General features: G+C 46.8%; 2 long non-coding RNA genes across 5 annotated transcripts; one reads left to right on the forward strand and one right to left on the reverse strand.

The window, feature by feature from the left end:
- Positions 1–268: 268 nt before the first annotated feature.
- On the reverse strand, positions 269–1,666 carry LOC141250871 (uncharacterized). 2 transcript variants are annotated; one of them, XR_012312920.1, is made up of 6 exons: positions 1,637–1,666; positions 1,177–1,545; positions 960–1,095; positions 719–880; positions 553–648; positions 269–472 (listed from the first exon to the last, which is right to left on the reverse strand). It is a non-coding gene; the product is annotated as an uncharacterized lncRNA (long non-coding RNA). The 2 variants fall into 2 exon arrangements; XR_012312919.1 differs by having other exon boundaries at positions 269–648.
- Positions 1,667–4,675: 3,009 nt separating this feature from the next.
- Positions 4,676–6,554, forward strand: LOC141250880 (uncharacterized). 3 transcript variants are annotated; one of them, XR_012312922.1, is made up of 6 exons: positions 4,676–5,186; positions 5,278–5,646; positions 5,728–5,863; positions 5,943–6,104; positions 6,175–6,270; positions 6,351–6,554. It is a non-coding gene; the product is annotated as an uncharacterized lncRNA (long non-coding RNA). The 3 variants fall into 3 exon arrangements; XR_012312921.1 differs by having other exon boundaries at positions 6,175–6,554; XR_012312923.1 differs by lacking the exon at positions 6,175–6,270.
- Positions 6,555–7,139: the final 585 nt, after the last annotated feature.

The following is a 7,139-nucleotide window of genomic DNA, read 5'->3' on the forward strand; positions in this document are numbered from 1 at the left end:
GAACCTTTAGGGACCCCTTTCCCTGTCCTACAGGCCTTCATTTGAGTTCAGTGCATGAGTTTCGGTGGGGCTATTCATAAGGAATAGGGCACCCACCCCAGCATAGGGTTAAGCTGAGTCTCAGTGCAGGGACAGCTTTTCCCTCCTATTCCTTAGTTCTAAGTTGCAGAACACAACACGTTACACCTGTTAAAACTGCTCTCATGTACTGTTCTATAGTAAAAATCGCGCTATCGGTAGTGAAAAAGAGATCAGGAGAAGAGTACTATTATTTTATAAAAATAAGATTTATTTGTTTGGATGCTAGCAATAAAAACTTAATAAAATACAGGATTTAATACAGGATTTAAAAGACGAGTGTAGACAACAATATTTCGATTGGGGTAAAAGAACTAATGGTATACAAGGTGTAATAAATAGTAAAATCCAGCGGTTAATCTGGTGTGGTAAAATGCCTGTGGTGGCTTGGTACCTGGAAAGAAGAGGAGTTTGGTTAGGGCTATTGTTCTCTAGTAATGAATATGCTTAGCTGGCTGTGGATCTGTTACTCACCAGGTATCAGAGTGGGTAAAGTGCAGGTGTGCACTAGGGCTGTGGTCCGTCAGGATTCTTAGAGTGGGGCGTGGTCCTGAACGCTTTGTTATGCTCCTGGAGATTTAATGATATGGGGTTAGTGCTGTTAGCTCTGGGTAGGTAGATAGTGGGGTTAGCGACTTACCCACGGAGGAGCTGTTCTGCTTTTGGAGATTGCTTGTTAGCACTCCCTCAGTGGGGGGTGCAGCAGGAGGCTCTGGATTGTATCTCACTTTGTTGCAGAGATGTGACAGGGGGGCTTTTTGATTGCCAGTAGGCGTAGTAACGCTTGAGGATACTCAATGTCCTGTATATAGATATGGAGGAAGGGTTAGGAACTGAGGAATACAGGAATAGTCCACAGTGTGGTAAACCTAGATGTTTACCTGTGCGTGATTATCAGTAATCCAGGGGTGCAACAGGAGGCTCTGGATTGTATCTGTCTCTGAGCAGAGATGTAGTAGGAGGCTACTGGTTGCCGGGTGATAGGGGGCGTTGTGGCACTCAAGGATAATTGATGTCCTGTATATAGATGGGGAGGGAGAGTTAGGAGCTGAGGTATACAAACAATAAGCCACAATATAAGTAAGCCCGGTTGATTACCTTGTTTAGGGTCCAGGTGTGAAATGGTCAGTCACCTTCTTTATCTGTGGCTGAAGGCCTAAATCAAGGGAAGGTGTTCAAGAGGTTCTGCAAGAGGGTTCAGCCTAGTGGTAGGTGCAGCAGGAGGCTCTGGCTGAGTAATTTACTGGCTAAGTAGCAGTGGGTCTTGTCCCTGGACGCTGAGGTGCAGCAGGGGACCGGCTGCAAATGTGGCAGGAGGCCTGGTCTGGATAAGTATATTCAAGTAGGTGGAAGGCTTTGGTGGCAGGCTGTGTAGTAGATATCCGGGCAAGGTCTATGGTTGTGGAGTCCGGTTTTCAGGCACGGTCCCTACTCGTGTGGAGTCAGGCAGGCCGCGTTCCTGGAATCCTGTCGGTAATAAAGAGGTGAGTATGTGTGGTTTTGGTCCTTGTGGTGGCGTGTGTCATAAGCGGTGGGGGCCGTGGCCCAGAGTACTTACGGTCCGTAGTCCTGCGGAGATGTCAAGGAGACAACTGGCTATAAAGAAATACTATATGAAGAAGGAACACGCCCCAGAGACACTCTGCTCAGAGGAATCACCAAAATTCAGACACACTATACTTAAAAACAAATCTAACTTCCACCCTCTTCAAGAGTATTCAGAGGCCTTCCATACCTATGAAAAAAACGTTACAGACGATATCCGCAGAATCAATAACAAACAATGCACCAAATACAAGAATAACCTCACCAAACTAGAAGTTCGCGCCATGAAACAATTACAAATAAATAATGAAATAATAATCCGACCAGCTGACAAAGGAGGTGGCATAGTTATTCTGGATCAAGAATACTATCACAAGGAATCACTTAGACTCTTGGGCGACTCTAGAACCTATCAGATCCTCCCCTCTAATCCAACCAACCAACCATTACCAAAAGGAACTACGGAACCTAACCTTAAAAGGACTCCAAAATGGTTACATCAATAAAAATGAATTTGATTATGTTAATATTCAACACCCCAGACTAGCCGCCTTTTACCACTTACCAAAAATCCATAAAAACATTAATAACCCTCCAGGAAGACCCATCATCTCCGGTATTCAATGCCTGACATCAAATCTCTCCAGACTTGTAGATCACCACCTACAGGAGTTGGTCCCAACACTCCCATCCCATTTAAAAGATAGCAAACATGCTATCCGCATACTCAACAACACCCCATGGGATAACCACTATATCCTAGGAACCATGGATATAACGTCACTATACACAAACATCCAACATACCAAAGGATGTGAAGCCTCCCTCCATTTTCTCGAACAAATAATGCCTTCAGAACAAAGTACATTCATTATAGACTGCATGTCCTTCATCTTAACACATAATTACTTTCTCTACGAGGGGGACTACTACTCCCAGCAGTGGGGCACCGCCATGGGCACTAGGTTCGCACCCAGCTATGCCAACCTCTATGTTGGCAGGTGGGAATCCCTAGTCATTCATCCTGGAGGCAAACTACATGCGAACCTGGTCCTATGGCGGAGATTCATTGATGACATATTATTCATCTGGTCAGGCGACAAACCCTCCCTGGATCTATTTATACAGGAACTAAACAAAAATGAATTCTTTTTAGAATTCACATCTACCACTAGCTCCACTGCAATCAACTTTCTAGATCTCAATATTTATATCGAAAACAATTCCATTCAGACTCGTACATACCACAAACCCACTGATGCCAATGGCTATATTCTGCTAGACAGTTGCCATCTTCCAAACTGGCTACTTAATGTCCCCCGCAGCCAATACCTGCGCCTCCATAGGAACTTCTCCAAACAGGAAGACTTCAACAATGAGGCAGATTCACTCACGGAAAAATTCTTGGAAAAAGGATATAATGCTCAGTTTCTTAAAAATACTAAAGAAAAAATAGCTGCAATACCAAGACAAAACCTCTTAACTGATACAAATGTGACACCCCAGGGGTCTGGTTGTCACAGTGATAGAGATATTACGTCTGAGAGCAGGTGGGAGGTCCTTTGGTCAGGGATCCTGTGCATGCCACACCTCCTGCCCAGCCTTGGGAGGGGAAGAACTTCCCCTGTATAAACCCGGGGCTGAGGCAGGGTTAGTGAGTCCAGGAAGAGTAGAGACAAGAGCAGCATAGGAAGCAGCAGAGTCACAAGGAGTCAGGGGCTGGCAGCTAAAGAGCTCGCCCTGACTAAGAAGATTCTTTACCGGACCCGGAGTCCGAGGCTGTGGGGACTAACTTCTACCCAGCAGCAGAATCCGTCAGGCAGGGGATTTCAGGTCCCCTGGCCCAGAAGCCCGAAGGCCCGGTCACACGCGTGGGACCAGCACCGCCATCGTGGAGCGGAAGCCATTAGAAGGCCCCGAGTCACCGGCCATACGGGTGAGCACCACACGGTACACTCAGGGACGTGGGCTACTTACATCAGCTTCTAGCAAGGTAGCCAGAAGAGTACAGTCAGCTTGGGAGGCCTACAACTACGCCTGGCCAGGGGAGATCCCATCTGCTCAAGGACTGACCAGGCCCCGTTCGCTAGCAAGTACTCCGGGAGGGTCTATCGTTGTTACCAGTAAAGACCCTGAACGCTACCATACCGTCTCTGAGTGGTTCCTGCTACCCCCATCATCCACGTCGGCTGCCCTGAGGCCATACCCCTCCCGTTGGGGGTTATACTATCACGCTGCATCATCCTTCCACCGGCCTCAGCGGTCTGCCCTGCAGCAGCAGCCCCCTGGCTGCATTCAACGGTTGGCGTAGTCATCAACCATTTTCTACCGCTAACAGACTGCCGTCCAGTTTGACTCCCTGGGCACGGACCGGGTCACCGCCACGAGACTACAACCCTAAACAGATCCGGCTCCGGGTAAGCTCCCGCGTGCGCAACGCAGCGCGACACAGGCCCAGGGGCGCGTCACAAACACCACAAAATCAACACGAACCAATCCCAATCCCAATATAATCATGCCTATCATCACCCCTTACTCCGCCAATACGCACATTTTTAAAAAAATTGTGGAAAAACACTGGCATACACTAAAGGACGACAAAATCATTGGCGATCAAATACCCAATAGGCCCAGGCTCATATTCAGGAAAGCACGGAACCTAGGATCACTCATAGCCCCCACCGTAAAAAATAATATCATCACAAAAAAACCAGTCACACCTTTTCAACAAAAAATTACAGGGTTCTTTCCATGCCAAAAATGCAAAATATGCAAAACCCTGAAACCAGCCAAATCACACACTGTCAATTACCGCAAAGAGTCATATCCCATCACAGACTTTGTCACATGTACCACTACGGGGGTTATCTATGGACTAATGTGCCCTTGTGAAAAAATGTATATAGGCCGGACTAAAAGAGCAATGGGCACTAGAATTAATGAACATCTGAGGAATATTAAAAATAAATACATGGGCCACCCCCTGTCAAAGCATTTTGCGGACAAACATAAAGGATCCATCAAAGGAATTAAAGTGATAGGCATACAAACAGTTCACAAACATTGGAGACAGGGTGATTTTATCAAACATATGTCAAGAAAAGAAAGCGAGTGGATTTTTAAATTAAACACCTTGAGACCATGGGGTCTTAACAGCGAAATTGAGCTATTTGCTTTCAACGACTGATAGTTACCATGACAACGCCACCAACAGCGGACCGTTGCCATGACGTCATTATAGACAGGTATATAAAGGACTCCACCTACTGGGCCAGACTATCCCTGATGAAGACAGCCGTCAGCTGTCGAAACGCGTTGGAATTGACTGACCCAGCAGAGAAGGCGCCCACAGGCATCCGTCCTCAATACACGCTGCACACCACGTGTCAGCTCGTCTCTCTGCCTCTCGCGCGCTTTCAATAGAACGCGCTCCCTCACCTTCTCCGCCCCTCCTCTCCTGCTCCACTTACCCGGAAGCCCGCGAGTAGCGGCGGTCACCGGCCGGGACCCCGCTCTCGCCCCGGGCCCCACAACTCCTTGACATCTCCGCAGGACTACGGACCGTAAGTACTCTGGGCCACGGCCCCCACCGCTTATGACACACGCCACCACAAGGACCAAAACCACACATACTCACCTCTTTATTACCGACAGGATTCCAGGAACGCGGCCTGCCTGACTCCACACGAGTAGGGACCGTGCCTGAAAACCGGACTCCACAACCATAGACCTTGCCCGGATATCTACTACACAGCCTGCCACCAAAGCCTTCCACCTACTTGAATATACTTATCCAGACCAGGCCTCCTGCCACATTTGCAGCCGGTCCCCTGCTGCACCTCAGCGTCCAGGGACAAGACCCACTGCTACTTAGCCAGTAAATTACTCAGCCAGAGCCTCCTGCTGCACCTACCACTAGGCTGAACCCTCTTGCAGAACCTCTTGAACACCTTCCCTTGATTTAGGCCTTCAGCCACAGATAAAGAAGGTGACTGACCATTTCACACCTGGACCCTAAACAAGGTAATCAACCGGGCTTACTTATATTGTGGCTTATTGTTTGTATACCTCAGCTCCTAACTCTCCCTCCCCATCTATATACAGGACATCAATTATCCTTGAGTGCCACAACGCCCCCTATCACCCGGCAACCAGTAGCCTCCTACTACATCTCTGCTCAGAGACAGATACAATCCAGAGCCTCCTGTTGCACCCCTGGATTACTGATAATCACGCACAGGTAAACATCTAGGTTTACCACACTGTGGACTATTCCTGTATTCCTCAGTTCCTAACCCTTCCTCCATATCTATATACAGGACATTGAGTATCCTCAAGCGTTACTACGCCTACTGGCAATCAAAAAGCCCCCCTGACACATCTCTGCAACAAAGTGAGATACAATCCAGAGCCTCCTGCTGCACCCCCCACTGAGGGAGTGCTAACAAGCAATCTCCAAAAGCAGAACAGCTCCTCCGTGGGTAAGTCGCTAACCCCACTATCTACCTACCCAGAGCTAACAGCACTAACCCCATATCATTAAATCTCCAGGAGCATAACAAAGCGTTCAGGACCACGCCCCACTCTAAGAATCCTGACGGACCACAGCCCTAGTGCACACCTGCACTTTACCCACTCTGATACCTGGTGAGTAACAGATCCACAGCCAGCTAAGCATATTCATTACTAGAGAACAATAGCCCTAACCAAACTCCTCTTCTTTCCAGGTACCAAGCCACCACAGGCATTTTACCACACCAGATTAACCGCTGGATTTTACTATTTATTACACCTTGTATACCATTAGTTCTTTTACCCCAATCGAAATATTGTTGTCTACACTCGTCTTTTAAATCCTGTATTAAATCCTGTATTTTATTAAGTTTTTATTGCTAGCATCCAAACAAATAAATCTTATTTTTATAAAATAATAGTACTCTTCTCCTGATCTCTTTTTCACTACCGATAGCGCGATTTTTACTATAGAACAGTTATTTTATTGTAGTGTATCTACTACGGACATTAGTGGTTCCCTGTCCACAATTATCGCTGCCATTGGTAGTAGTTAGCCTGATAAGCGCCTTTTACACATATAATACCTTGCTCTCATGTACTGTAGCATTCTGCCTCCTCATATACTCTGTAAAGGGATGGGTTGTTCTGTGCACATGGCGGTTCCTACCTTGCCGGGCAGGGACCTGCTATAGTGTGCCAGCTTCACATGGCACATCCATCCCTCATATAGGGATGATTGTGCTATAGAGACGGGTCCTAAAAATGACACTTTTGTGAAAAGAAAAAATGAAATTTTATTTTTTCACACTCATTTTGAACTGAATCCTTTAACAAAACGTGGGCTCAAAAGACTCATTACACCCATATATGAAAAATGTAGGCGGTGTAGTTTAGAAAATGGTGTCAATTGTGGAGTTTCTGCTGTTTTGGTATGTCAAGATTAGAACTCTATTTCAGCCAAATTTGTGTTCCAAAATTCAATAGTGCTTCTTCCATTACGA

Source organism: Phyllobates terribilis, unplaced genomic scaffold, assembly GCF_046119375.1.
Source record: "Phyllobates terribilis strain yellow unplaced genomic scaffold, ASM4611937v1 Scaffold_2__4_contigs__length_985480577, whole genome shotgun sequence".
Taxonomy (NCBI): domain Eukaryota; kingdom Metazoa; phylum Chordata; class Amphibia; order Anura; family Dendrobatidae; genus Phyllobates; species Phyllobates terribilis.